The following is a 16,079-nucleotide window of genomic DNA, read 5'->3' on the forward strand; positions in this document are numbered from 1 at the left end:
ACCTCTATAGATATGCAAAGTGAATGTCAAATTATTAATATTTCAAGTAAAACCAAATTCACATTCCAGGAATGACGGAATATGTTACATTATTATGGGAAACAGGAACCAGTGAAGGTGGTGACTCTCAGACGTGAGGCCTTAAAGCCAAAGGGCCAGGTGGTAGTTACAGTGGGGGGAGGTACCTAGTGCCCCGCTCTCCTCAGAAGGCAGTGAGGATGGTGACACTGACTGGAACGGGTTAGATGGTGAAGCACCCACGTATGGACAGAGAGACGACAATGGGTGGGATGACCCACCACCCTGTAAGGTCCAGAAGATCCTGTCTATGGCACCACTGGGCATCAAAGCTCAACTTAGACAGTAGGGAGCAACAAAGGGAACTGACAGAAACCAAACCTGAACCGTTCACCCGCTGAATAACAGATGTTGGTGAATGAACACCCAGCCTGATAGAGAATTAGTAATAATGGGCCTTATTGGGACAATATGGATGAATTAGTAGAGGTACACAGTCTCACCGAAGATGATGTACGGACCCTCCCTCGGCCCAAGATGCCCTGAAGTGTACAGCAGAAACTGTACCTGCAATGAGAGGATGGGGTGCGAGCCGGTTCCCCCCAGAGTACAGCTGATCTATGGCGCCAGGCATTTACAGATATTACAGGGACACACTGGGGAGGGGACAGGCTGAATGGGCTAAAATAACCTTGGTGACTCAGGGAACCAAGGGTAATATCGAGGATCATACAGAGAGGAAGCCTGAGGTGTGTAACAATCACGGGGGATTACCAAACCCCAGCCTGTGATGATGAAATCGGTTTGATGTATTTAAAAGATGACATGGGACCCTATTTAACTGTAATTATAAACATGGGACTCCCAGTGGGAGATAATTCTAACCACATTCTGAATTGGGCCATGAGAGCTGAGGCAAACACAGAAACACAGGGGAATAGCTGCAGTACAGGGAGGGTAATCAGACCCACAATGTTACAAGGGAAGCAGGAAAGGGCACATAGACAAGAAATGTCGGCACAGAGAGGGAGATAGGTGTTCATATTGTGAGTGGCCTGTGTTCATGTAGATATATGCATAGCCAATGAATATTCATTGACGTGCTGTTAAGGGGCCAACACTTGCATGATTCTAACACCAGAGCATCTTTGTCAGTTACCGGTAAGGATTTACCCCTCACCCCCTCAATTACTAAAATGAGAGCAGTCGGAGAGGGAACCTAGGAAGCTGGGTGAAGCAAACCTATCCCGATGTAGACCAGGAGTATGACAAAATGTATTCAGATATGGAGGTGTGACACTCAAGAAGGGACCATTCTGGGAGTTGCTCCTATTTATTCTAAAATAGCAACTATTGACATCAACACCCGAATTTAAACATGGGGATGCTCCGGCCAGGACTGGGACAGAAAGAAAAGGAGAGACAACCTCTCCGGAGTAGCTCCATTGCAGGGAGACTGGGACAGTCAGAGAATCTGGTGGGTTATAGCTCGGACCCACTCAGCGGTGTGCGTAACTTTAACAGGAAAGTGGGTTGTTAACTATCTACTCTGTAGAGATCGAGGGCCCTCTCATTCCCCACACAAACGGGATCTCATCAAAGCTGGGGCTGAAGAGGCAGTAATTGTGACAGTGATAGATTGACAGAAGCTGGAAATAGTCTTGGTCCATACCTGTGGACATTGAATGGCAGAAGAGAGTGGTGTTTACTGACTGAGGAGAACAGCCCACCAGGATACTATTACCTCAGGGATCCCGTAATATTCCAGTGTTTGATGGATTTCGTCACACTGATCTTACCAATGCCTCGTCACCTCAAGCGGTGAGAAAGAACATACCCAGATATTAGACAGAGTATTGGATCAGGTTAGCCAGGCCAGGCTTAAAATTAACACACAGAGAATGCAACTGGGAAGGTAGGGAGAGACAGAACTGGGACATCATATTGGGGAGATCAAATCAGGAAGGGAGAGGGAACAGACCCAGCGGGAACAAAAGCTATGATTGTAAAACTATCCACCCGCACACCGTAAAGGGATCAGGCAAACTTTAGGATTGTTTAATTATTGTGGGAATTTTGTGAGGAATTATCCAGAAATAGAGAACCATCACGAGCCCTGGAACAAGCGTGGACATTAACCACGGGTGAGGGAGGCAAAATGCAAGCAGTCAGCATGCCTTTGGTATAGTTCATGACTGGGCTGGGTGAAGGTATATCACCCTTTCTGGGGGCTACATTGAGCATGAAGAACAGGTCAGAGAGTTAGTGGAAGCAGCTAACTTTCTCAGTGAAGCAGCAATAATGAAGATTAGAGCTCACAGGAAAGTAGAAACCCCACACCAACGGGGTAGTTGGTGAGCATGGGTGAGCATACTTACTGAAACAGTGCAGACATTTGAGGAGGATGCAGTGGCAGTAGGTACAGAAGCGAGAAAGGAAAGTTTAAAGACTTTTCCAGAAACAGTCCCATAGCAGGAGAAACAGGAATGGGAAAAGGGTGGGGCAGTAATAGGAAATAGGATGATCTAGCAGTGCCACTGTATAAGACAAACATTATTAAAAACATATCATGGGCTGGCCCATATTGAGCAGGATAAAATGCAATATCAGATGATCAACGACAGGGGTGTTCTGGAACAAGAAGGTTTTGTTGAAGGGGTGTAGTCTGTACACAGTGTGAGCCAGGGAAAACAATCAGGATAAAATGGAGACAGCCGCAGGGACCCAGGGGCCCATGGGAACAATTACAGATGGATTTTACATACACCCCCATCCCAATCCCAGGGAAGGAAATCCTGCTGGGTCTTAATAAACAGGTTTACTCAGTGGGTGGAAGCATTCCCCTGCAGATTCTGACCAAGGGACACATGTTCCAGGAAACGAAGTTAAGCAGCTCTGTGGCTTGTTTGGTACTGAACAGAAATCCCATCTCACATACCACCCCCAGAGCTCAGGGACAGGAGAAGGAATGAAGCAGACACTGAAAGCTAGTCTGACTAAGGCCCTGACAGAGACAGGCCGGGATGGGTTAGTGTACTCCCCACAATCCTAATAAAACTGACGTCAACCCCAGCAAAGGGAACCGAGCAATCCCCCTTTGAATTTGGACTATGCAGCTGCCAGAGGGTATGGTAGTGGGAGGGCAGGAGATGTACAATGGCAAGGATAGGGTGAAACAATTTGTGAAAGAACTGACAAAGCGACTGCATGAGCTGAGAGGGGAAGTTGCAGACGGACAGAGAATCAGAGACTGGGAAAGGGAGCTCATAAACATCCGAGCTGACATCCTGAACCCAGGAGATCGGGTCAGGGGGGAAATATTAGTGGCATGTATGAAAGAAACACATCCAAATGCTGGACTTGGCTGGGGGAGTCACAGAATTCCAGAGAGGGAACTCTTCCATCCTGCATTAGTAAGGAGCTCTGAATAAACATTGGTCGTGCTGCTCAGCACAGAACTTAAGGCTCCTCTTTGATATTTCTCCCAGTAACAGTTGTGCAGGGGTATGTTGGTGGCTGGAGGTCTGTGACCAGTGCCTCTGTTCCACAAGGGTCAGAGCTGGGACATCTGTCCTTTGTAATACATAGAAATGATTAGCCTGAAAATGTAAACGACTTAATTAGCAAGTTTGTAGATGGCACAAAGTGAAGCAGTTGTGAATCGTGAAGAATGTTGTCAAAGGAAACATCAAGGACGAGATCAGTTGGAAGGTTATGTGGAGAAATTGCAGATAGATTTTAATTCAAACAAGTGTGACGTGATGTGTTTTGGGCGGCTCATTGTAAGAGGAATGTGGTTAGCACTGCTGCCTCACAGCGCCAGAGACCCGGGTTCAATTCCCACCTCAGGCGACTGACTGTGTGGAGTTTGCACGTTCTCCCCGTGTCTGCGTGGGTTTCCTCCGGGTGCACCGGTTTCCTCCCACAGTCCAAAGATGTGCAGGTCAGGTGAATTGGCCATGCTAAATTGCCCGTAGTGTTAGGTAAGGGGAAAATATAGATGTAGATGTAGATGTATGGGTGGGTTACGCTTCGGCGGGGCGGTGTGGACTTGTTGGGCCGAAGGGCCTGTTTCCACACTGTAAGTAATCTAATCTAATCTAATCTAATCTAAACGTATAGGATGCTGGGCTTCATTAACAGAGGGAATGATAACATACTCATGGAAAAGATGCTGACCATTGACAAAGTTCGAGTTAGGTCACAGTCAATCATTGCATCCAATTGTGGTCAACAGATTCCTGGTCAGGATGAGGAAGTTAAAATACCACAGAGGGGCCTGTTCCATACTTTGCTTCTCTTTCAGGATACATTGGCGACTCAAGGGTTAAACATTCTCCTGCCAAAGGTCTTCCTGCCGTACTGTAAGAATACAAGGCCTGTACTCTCCCAATACAGACTGAACACCTCAGTAGGGGTGAGGCAGACCGTATCTTCGAAACAGAACCTCTTGGAACCACACATGTGGATTCCACCATAACCCCAGAGAGAGCAATTTGCCCTTTCCAGACAAGACTGAGAGCCCTGGGCACAACCCTGTTAAACTGCCTCCTGCTCCCATTGTCTTACCTCCCCTCCATATGAGCATAGGGAAGTGAATCCCCCATTCACTGAAGGAAGAACCCTTCTGCCTTAATCTCTTCCCATCAACACATAATCATGGACAATACGATAATCAGTTTCTGTAATCCATCACACATTATCACAGGACATTGGCATTCATCAAGTTTTGTAAATTCATAATTACCAGCTTTAAACTATGTAATGGCAATCGCCCATGTGACTGATATGCCTTTGTCTAATTCTTACTAAATATACTGTCTCTGTGGGTAAGGCAGAGATTCGTGAAGATGAGTCTGTACAAGGAGACAGTCGGCTACTTTGGAGACGCTTTGAAATTCTTGCCAGCTGTCCGATAATAAAGCTACTGCTGTTGTACAGAAAACTTGTGTCGTCTGGATTTGTGGAACAAAACAGACATGAACAAGGAAGGATATGAGTGATCTTCAGGGTGTGGAGTACAGACTTACTGGAGTGGTTCACTGATGAAGAAAATGCAGTCACTGGATTGATTTGAAGAAATTGCTATTTTCTTTGAAATAAACAAGTTAATTATATTTTTGATAAAGCTGTATAAGATTATAACAGACCTAGATATAGCAGACAAATATATCTGTATTTGATAGGTAATGGCACAAGAATTAAGACCAGATGTGAGGTTTTGAGACAGTGGGAGATGAGTAAGTATCTCTGCTGACTGTATTGGCTGGAAATATGCAGAACATGCTGCCTATTATGGTGGTGCAAGTAGAGAAGATCAATGATTGATATAAACAGTTCGATCAATTCTGAGGGAAATAAACTTGCAGAGTTTGGGGTACGTATGGGGAATGAGAATATTGGATTCTGCTACAGAGAGCCAGCTTGGATTTGATGGGCCTCTTTCTGTGCTATAATGCATTTCATGTGGACTCGCTTAACTTGCTCTGATCACCGATTAGGTTGTCATTTCGGTAAATCTGCTCAGTGTTCCTACTCAGACCAACACAGGCTGTCCCTCCACAGCAGGAGATAATGTTTACTGTGTTATACTGGGTTCTTTGGGGGGGGGGGGGGGGGGTGCAGGCTAACGTGTGTGTAACATTCTGCCAGCATTTATCTGAAATGGCAAAACCCCAGTGCAGCCACACTAGGGATCGATTCTGGAAATGTGGGGAATGCCAGAAGGGAATTCTTTACCCATCCCACCTGGAAAATGGCCAAACCAGTCAGACTGGGGAGCTGTTCACCTGCTGTGTGTGTGGGTGGGGGGAGGGGAGATGGGATTCACTCAGGCATCCATCCTGCTGAGACACGAGTCAATTTGCTGATAGCCACAGTTGAAGGATATTTTTCTCTTTTTCACGCCAAATAATGAACAATGGTTTTGGCAGCTCATAAAGTTGTGCACATCGAGATCTTAGCTTTGGAAATGTTCACAACATTGTTGAACATGTACAGATTCAGACTGGGTACAGATTTTTATTTTCCTTTATTCATTCACAGGATGAGAGTGTCGCTGGCCCGGCAGCATTTACTGCCCATCCCTAATTGCCCAGAGGGCGGGTAAGAGTCAACCACATTACTGTGGGTCTGAGGTCACAATGTAGGCCAGACCAGGTAAGGATGGCAGCTTCCTTCCTGAAAGGGCATTACTGAACCAGATGGGTTTTTCTGACAATCGATTAATGGTCATCATTAGATTCTTAAATTCCAGAATTTTTTTAATTGAATTCAAATTCCCCCAAGTGCTGCAGCAGGCTTTGAACCCAAGTCTCCAGAACACTATCTTGGGTTTTAGATTAACTGTCTAGCGACAATACCACTCGGCCAATACTTCCCCACATCGCGGTCCATCTGCACAGAGTGAACAGTGATTTTCTGGTTCATCAGAACTGGGTAATCACACATATGTTTGCTCAATGATTGCTGGAGTTGGATGTTGATTGGCAATTGACATCTATCTCTGAACCATGTATTCTGGGGTTTGTTTCTGATGATGATTGGAAGCATCATCAGTCTTGTTATCTTTTGGGTATAAAACCAGTTTCAATTAGCTTTCTGTTAAATGCATGGCAATCAATTCTATCTCACAACTCTCAGGCAGATTAGTTTTTGTAGAAGAACTCTCCATCTCCCCAACCTCCTCCATCCTCACCTCCAACAGTACAATAATCTCATAGAGTCTCTTTATGATTATGAGTGAGACAATCTGATCAGCTGCTTCTTTCCCTACTCCTATGTCAAGTTGGATCTTAAACTCCCCTTACTGCAGTTGTGATCCTGCATCATTGTACAGTGTTGCTCGTATTTCATGTCTTGGCCTATCAGTATTCATGATACTACATGTAGTATATGGGGCCAACAGTGTAAGAGTTTAGCTCATTCCTTCCACCAACAACAGTAGAATTGTACTCCAACAAAACTTACAGAATCACGGCCAAGCATATCCCCCAACTTACCTTTTACCATCAAACCAGAGTATCAATCCTCATTCAACTGAGAGAATTCAGGAGGGCATGCCAGTAACAGCAGCATGAATACCTAAAAATGAGGTGTTAACCTGATGAAGTTCCCAAAGAGGACTACTTGTGTTCCAAGCAGCATAAGCAGCAAGTGATAGACAGAGTGAAGCAATCCGGGAAACAACAGAACAGATCTAAGATCTGTAGTCCAGCCACATCCAGTTGTGAATGAAGTCAGAGCACAGCTGGAGTTCTGAGGACAGTTCTCTTCAAGATATTAACCAACAAGAATGTCAGACTGGATTAATTATCATAAAACTCAAGTCCGTTTGATATTCATATATTTACAATCAGTGTTCAATTCACCAAATGTAACTGAAGGTAAAGATAATCTTCAAGTGATTGTAACAGTGGAGACATCTAAATACTTGATCAGCAACTTAAAGCCTGTTGTGTTTAGATAGTAATAATTTTAAAAGAGATTTTAAAAAGTAAGGTGACTTTAGTATAATGGAAGAAGTTGATTGGTGGGGAGCTGATAATGTTGTTTTTATCTGAAGTTAATTTAGGATTAGTTAACAAATAAACACATGGTAGGGAATCCCAGCCCCATGGAGTGCACATCCAGTTCCATGTGGGAAAACCAGGACACTTCTTGTGTGAGCGACAACCACAAGAACACGGAGGTGAAACGGGAAATGTCAGGAACACTCGTTTGACTGCGGTTAAAGTACTGCACACACTTCCGATCCCCTTATTCCAGGTTTGATGTGATCACACCAGAGAGGGTACAGAGGAGATTGATCAGACTGTTTCTACAATTGGAGAATTTCTGCTCTGATGAAAGGTTGGATAGGCTGGGGATGATTTCCGAGGAGGATGAGGTGAGATTTAATTGAAGTGATAAAATGCTGAGGAATCCAGATCGAGTGGATAGGAAGGAGCTATTCATTAACTGAGAGGTCAGAAACTGGAGGATTTAGATTGAAACTAATTCCCAGAAAGAAGGGGAGGGGAGAATTCATTTCACTCAGAGATGGTGGGGAGCAGGAACTCATTGATGGGGTGGCAGAGGCAGTAACCAACATCACATTAGAATAAAAGGACGTGGATGTAACTGAGATGCTGGAACATGCAGGGCCGTGGAGAAAAATCAGTGAAAGTTTTGGGTCTGGTCACCCTTCCTCAGATACGTTAACTCTAATTTCTTTTCACAGATGCTGCTAGACCTGCTGAGCTTTACCAGAAACTTCTGTTTCTCTTCCTGGTTTACAGCATCTTCAGTTGGTTCAGTTTTCATATCCTTTAAACTTGCCCCCTCTCCTCTAGAATTTGTCATGTCCACCTTGGAAAAAAGATTCACATTTGTTTGGTCTCCCCTACCCTGGGAAAAAAGAAACCATAACTATTCTGCACACACACAATACTGAACCTTTCGCTTTTACTTCTATACATGGCCATTCCTGCTTGATCCATTGTTTTATTTTGAATCTGAGATTATTAGTGTTTAGATAAATGTGGATGTGCAGAGTGATGACGATGACTGGAATTGGAGAATATGGAGAGGGCTGTCAATGAATCCCATCATTAGTGAGTAACAGAACAGACTCCAAGGACTAAATTGTCTCAACAACAGCAAAGATCAAGGAACAAAACTTCCCCTTCGAAAGAGGTCAGTTTCGTGTATCAACGTGTAAAATAGATTATGTTAGACCAGAACTCCAGCTTCGATATTATTTCACTCTTACATTCATTTTTTTATGCCGCTATTTAAAATATATTCCTTTATTATTTTCTCTTGTTGCAGCTTGACTATGCAGTCAGTCATAAACATTTGCATCGTAACACATTCTGCCTCGTGCACTACACCCTGACGGACATTCACTTTTGAACACAATGCCACCCTCGCACACTTTTGGTTGAAATCCTGTTGCATTTCCTACTTCCGTCAGTTGGGATGTAAAGTTATTAGCTTGAACTGTTTATCTGTATCTATTCTCTCTGACCCACTGAGCAGATCCACGGTTTTCTGCATTTTTATGAAATGGACTGAACAAATATAATTTTGCCAAAAATCATTGAGACCACATCTGGATCGGTTGTCATCTCCATATTTAGGGAGAATAAACTTGCAGTGCAGCTTGTTCAGCACCACGGCCACAAATATTCCCTGCCTCCATCACCTACATTCAGTTTCATCAGTGTGTCCCACTGACCAGATGCACTGCAGAAACTCACCAAGGTTCCTTACAGAGCAGCTTCCAAACCATGGCATGGGAATTTAGAATGCAAGCCCAGCAGATAGATGGAAAACCACCAGTTAACAATTACACATCAAACCACTCACCACCCTTCCTTGGAAAAACATCTCAGTTCTATAAACAGCCACAGAATCATAGAGAGGTACAGCCCGGAAACAGACCTTTCAGTACAACATGCCCATGCCAATCAGATGTCCCAACCCAATCTTTTCCCACTTGCCAATACTTGGCCCATATCCCTCTAAATGCTTCCTATTCATATATCCATCCAGATGCTTTTTAAATGCTGCAATTGTACCAGCCTCCATCACTTCCTCTGGCAGCTTATTCCATACACGCACCATCCTCTGTGTGAAAACGTTGACCCTTATGTCCTTTTTATATCTTTCTCCTCTCACCCTAGACCTATGCCCTCTAGTTCTGGACTCCCGCACCCTAGGGTAAATACCTGATCTATTCACCGGAACCCTGCCCCTTGCCCTCGTGGTTTTATAAATCTCTCCAAATCTCCATTACATAAGAATTTTAAAATTATGTTTGTTGTTGAGCAAATTGGGTCTCAAACCCGTGTCGAAGGATGTGGTGCTGGGAAAGCACAGCAGGTCAGGCAGGATCTGAGCAGCAGGAGAGTATATGTTTCGGGCATAAGCCTTTCATCAGGAATCAGAGTTGTCCGCAACTTTAATGAAGGCAATGACAAGAGAAATCACAATAAGAGCTGTCTAAAGCATGCAAGGATAGTAGGAAGAGGGAAGGCGGTGGAGCAGCAGGGGCAGGCATTCTTGCAAATATTTCTGAGTGCTCAGTAAAACTTGATTTCAGTCAAAAAGGAACATTCAATGACAAGGATAAGCCTCCTGTGGTAAATGAAATAATATCCAATCCCAAATAAAAGCACATAATGCAGTAAAAACTCATGACTGGTAAGAGGATTGGGAACATCATTTTAAAACAAGGAACCAGTACAAGAAGGCTGAAAAACTGATAAAGAAGAAGAAATTAATTATGAAAAGAATTCAGCACAAACGTATAGCAAGAGTTTTGAACAGTTTTTTTTAGTAAATGGTACAATAATTTAGGAATTGTGGGCTGCTTGAAGGTCAGAAATGAGGATTTAATAATGAGGGACAGGGAAATGACAAAGAAAACAAACCATAATTTGCATCAGTCTTCACCCTGAAGGAAGCGATAAACATACCGAAGAAAGTTGTTAAAAAGTTATTTAGTAGGCTGGCTTTTGCTGCTCAGTCCTCTGAGTATATGGGTTGGCAAGTCATGTTGATGCTGTACAGGACATTGGTGAGGAGACTTCTTGAGTACTGTGTCCAGTTCTCATCGTGTTGCTATTGGAAGGATATTATCGAGTCAGAAGGGACTTACCAGGATGTTGCAGGGTACGAAAACTCTGAGTTAGAAATATTGGAGAAGCAGAGACTTTTTTCACAGGAACGTAGGCGATTGAGAGGTGACTTTATGGAGCCATGAGCGGGATAGATGAGTTACTGGTAGGTGTCATTTTCCAATGATGAGGGATTACAAGGCTAGGGACATACTTTTAAGATGAAAGCTTAAAAAAAACGTAAGAGCATTTCTTTTCCACAGAGGGTACTGTGTCAGTGGAATGAAATTCCCGAGGAAGTTGTGAATGCAGGACAGTTACAAATGTTTAAAAGACACTTTAGATTAGCAGATGACGAGGAAACGTTTGGAGGGATATGAGCCAGGAGCAGACAGGTGGAACTAGTTTAATTTGGGAAGGTGTTAAGCATGGACTGGTTGGACAGGAGCATCTTTCCATGCTTTATGACTCAGTGCCTCTGTTATAGTTAAGGAAGGTGCAAAGGAGAGGAAAGATCTGATAAGTCTCTGTCATGAGGGACAAAGTATTTGGTCAACTAATTGGATGGAAGACAGATATCTCACCAGGGTCTGATCATCTGTATCGAAGGGTTTAAAAGGAGTGGCTGCAGAGACTGTCCAGGTATTGGCTGAAATATTCCAGAATTGACTAGAATTCAGAAGGGCTGTAGGAAGGACTGATGCGAGAATTCATTCTTAAGGAAGGCGGAGCTGGACATTGAGAAAAGATTAACATTATCAAAATCATGTTCGACAAATTTGCTCCAGTTCTTTAAGGACATAAAAAGTAGAGTTGATAAAGGGGAATTAGTGAATGTTGGATAATTGGGTTTTCAGAAGGCATTCAATCAAGTGTTTTATTAAACGTTATTCAAAAAGAGAGGAGCTCACAAGCTCCGTTTGCAATTTTCCCCGTCATCTGAATCCAGTTTCCCCTCTAGTTTTTCTGCTACCCTACCCTGGGGAGAAGACCTTGGCTATTCACCCTCCCCATTCCCGATTTTATAAACCTCCATAAGGTTACACTTCAGCCTCTGACGCTCCAGTTTATTCAGCCTCTCCCACTTTGTACCCAATGTCAGCATTGTGCACTCCCAGTGCAGGACTCACAGGGTCAGATACATTGTAGAGCTCCCTGTACATGACCCTCACAGTGTTTCCCACATGTTACCATCCAGTTTCAGTCTCAAGCTCCCCGAACAGGGGCAGCACAGAGATAAATGCAGTGTAGAGCTCCTTGTACATGACCCTCACAGTGTGTCCCACTTGTTCCCAGCCAGTTTCAGCCTCAAGCTCTCCAAGGACGGGAACAACACAGAGTTGGATGCAGGGTCGAGCTCCCTGTACACGACCCTAACAGTGTGTCCCACATATTACCAGCCAGTTTCAGCATCGAGCTCTCCCAAGACAGATACAGCACAGGGTTAGGGACAGTGTAGAGATCCCTCCACCTCTCCCTCACCATGTGACAATGTGGATGTTGCTGTGCTGGTCTTTGAAGGGCAGAGCGTCCTGTGAGGAAATTGGGTTTGGGTCCCACCAAGCAGACGATGAGACAAATGAGTTGACTCGTGCCCTGATCATTTTCAGCCCTGTCCCATGGTCGGTTGAGACATAGGCTTGATGCTGCAGAGAATTTGGTGACACCGGGCCCACTGATTGGCAATCCAATTGGCTTGAGCCACAGGCTCCTCACAGAGTCAGACAGTCATGGAGGTTGATAGCATGGAAACAGGCCTTTAGGCCCAACCTCTCCATGCCCTTTAGTTTTAGACTTCCCTACCTTGGGGAAAAGCAGTTTGTTATCAACTTTATCCATGCCTCGCATGATTTTACTCGATTAACACTTTGAATGAGTGACGTGTGCTTTGGGGATAGGTTGGCAGACTGGGCTTGTTTCTGCTCGAGTTCAGACGAGTTAAGGGTGACCTGATCAAAGTACATAATGTCTCTAATGATCTTGACATGGTTGATGGGCAATGGATGTTTCTCCTTGTGGGTGAATTCATGATTGGGGGCATCGTTTTAAAATCAGTGGGGTTAACCCTTTTTGGACAGAGATGAGAATTTTGTTTCTAGGGCTGTGTAACTCTGGAACTGGCTGTCCCAGAAAATGGTAGGGGTGGGGACAATGCATGTTTATAAGTTACAGGTAGATTTATTACCTTGCATAATAAGAATCTAAGGTTACTCTGCATAAATGGGAATGTGGAGCTATAAACGTCAATTCACCAGCTATAATCTTCTGAAATGGTGGAGTCGGTTCCGGGTTCCCAGTACTCTCTGTTGGGAAACGAATCCTCAAATTCACTTTTAAAACTCCTGCCTTTTACTTTAAAAGTGTGCCCTTGTTATTGACCCTACAGTCAATAACAAGAGCAAGTGACTTACTTCAGTTCCAGTTTCATGTGTTTCTGTGTAATAACTCCATATCTGAATCTTTATTATTATAATTTATAGTGTAAATGTTGAACCCTGTTGTTTTGAGCTTGTGTGAGAGAGATTGTGTGTGTTTCTAATTGTGTTCCTGAGTATGTCGATGTGAGATTGTGCCTGCCTGCATCTGTCCATCTGAGTGCAAAGTCTGAGTGTCGATGACCCCATAGTGTAACTGTCTATAAACCCCAATTTATCCCTGCCCTAATAATAATTCACAAAACACTCACACACACTCTCACAGTCTCTCACACTCAATACCAAACACCCACTGCTCTCACTGTTTAACACACGGTCACCGACTCTGACACAACCATAAACTCTCTCAAACATCATTTCCCGCACTCAGTCTCTCACATGTTGCAGCAAACTGCCTCACAGTCACACCCACTCACTCTTATTCAGAAATGTCCATTAAATCACACTGTGCACTGCAGGCATGGCCGCACACACACCATGCACATTCATGTCCTTGCACACTCAGTCACTCCCACAGATGTACTCACATGCTCTTACACACTGCTGTTGTGCAGAGACACACTGTTCCACGTTCACACCATTTCATCTGTTCTACCAAATGGTCAAATATCTTGACTGTAGGGTCAATAACAAGGGCACACTTTTAAAGTAAAAGGCAGGAGTTTTAAAAGTGAATTTGAGGATTCGTTTCCCAACAGAGAGTACTGGGAACCCGGAATTCACTGCGTGAGAGGGTAATTGAGACGGGAAACTTCCTAACCTGTAAAAAAACACCTGGATGGTCACAGGGTATATTCAAGGCTCTCGGCCTCGTGTAGAAAGTGGGATTAGTGTAGGGATGAGTGTGATTTTGGTGGCAGACACTTGATGAGTAGAATGGCGTCTCCTGTACGGTATTAATCAATGATTCTGTGATATCATCTTCCCAGTATTCCAAACAGGATGGAAGCATTCTCTAAATTCACTGCAAATATCCTTATTGATTCTCTCCATTCGGCTTTGTTCGATTCCTGGTTGGAAACGTCCACATAAACAGTTTCCATTATCTGGGAAGGGAATCTTGAGCCTGACCCAGCTGAATGAATTTCCTGTGTTAATATGACACACAAGGATTGCAGAAATCCAAAGAATCTTTTGCAGTCAAAGTTCCTTCAAAACTGTGTGAGCGTGTGTGCACAAGTATGTTCACGTGCGCATGCCTGTGTGTACCAGTGTGTGCACACACGAGTGCACCACCAACATCCTTCTGCATAATGAAAACAATTTATCCTTTACACCGTCTTAGAGTACTTTCTGTACTCTGTTAGAGTCAACTGAACATTAATGTTGGATTTCATGCATAGCCAGGAAGTTGAGTAGGTGCCAACCAGGTATAATCTTAGGTAAGCATTACCATCACTGCTGATGACATTACACATTGTACTGTGAGGAACAAAACAATAATATTATATTACACTGTCATTCTTGGACTAAATAATATTATTAAAGAATAATCTACTGAATATTTGTTTTGATTAGTATGATTCCACAACAGCAATAACCTATTCAGCCTTCATAAAATATTCCCTATACTTTGGGTTCATCTTCCCTTCTCCAGGTTTAATGTTTGGGAATTCATGGCCGCACTGAGATAGAAAGCCATCCCTTGTTTATTAAAGACCTGCCACTAATTGTTTTGTCACAGCTCGTGTATGGTCTCATTCACTCTCAGGGAGGTGGCTTGCTCTAGAAAGGAGGTGAAATTAAGGATCTCAGATGGATTTCACAAGGAATCAGAGAACGTGAAGGAATTTTCTCATTCTTTTCATGGAAGAATGGTAACAATTTTCCATATAAACAACATTTGCTATCCTGTTGTCGCAGCCTTTGGCGTTCTTAGTAAGGTAATGATATCTTTCTTCGTGGACAGTGAATGTCATGGTGTTCGTGTGACAGATTTCAGGAATAGTCCTCATTACAAAGTCGCTTATCCATCAAAAGGAACTGAGGAAGACAGACTCGGTGATGCTTATTTACTGAGCAGCTCCTTCAGGACGAGTATCAGCAAAGAAAATCAACTCTTGGACGTTAATGCAATGTTTGTGTCCGAACGGAATGCTTTGTTGGAATCAAGAAATGTTTAGCAATTATCTAGAAATGATTAAGACATTGCCATCAATGAAATATAAAGTGTCTTGGAAGAGCACAGACATTAGATTTGCAATGTTGTTTTGTCCTCAAACAAATTATCAGTCCATTCACCTACGTTATAAAAACAAATCTTTGGAAAACTTGATGTAAAACCACCTCCGACTATGACCCAAACATTTCCTGTAATATTTCTTTACGGAAGACATCCTTAGAATCTCTTCTCTCTACCTCTTACAGCAAAACGTACTGATCATTGTCAGTCTCTCCAGTGGAAATTGTGGTTTTTCTATAAGTATCTTGGCTTATATGAATGACATGGCAACTGCACATTTCCTGATGATATTTTTCAATGTCATTGTCTATCACATTTTGAGTTATCACTTTCCACATTCATTTCTATCCCATACTGCTGTTTGTAAGTTCATTCTCTCATTAATCCTGCTACATTGTATATGTCTATGTGGTTTACCATCTTCTTTACAATTGCCCATTTTGTAACGCTCTGTTGTCAGAAGTTTAAATCAAACTACTGCACAGTTCGAACTGCCACTGTGATTCCAACCACGCTGTCTGCCCTGATTTCTTTGCATATGACTCCAGCTGAATAATTTCCAACATTGCCTGGGTCCGTCGCTCCACACTGGCCTTTTATACATCGCCTGCAGATGAGACCTACTCTTGGCTGAAAAGTATTTTAGTTGCATGGCTGCATTTCTGTTTGATATTACTGTTTGATATTACATTCCAGCTTATTTTAGTGACCAACAAAGTCCGCGGAGGAATGCAGGGTCTTAGCAATGAGAATAGCATCGACTCCGAGATGAAAAGCAGAAAGACATCCATCGTGTTAGTATTCAGTGTATCAGGCAGCTTTGTCCTATTGTGGCTAACA

This window comes from Chiloscyllium punctatum, chromosome 4, assembly GCF_047496795.1.
Source record: "Chiloscyllium punctatum isolate Juve2018m chromosome 4, sChiPun1.3, whole genome shotgun sequence".
NCBI lineage: Eukaryota > Metazoa > Chordata > Chondrichthyes > Orectolobiformes > Hemiscylliidae > Chiloscyllium > Chiloscyllium punctatum.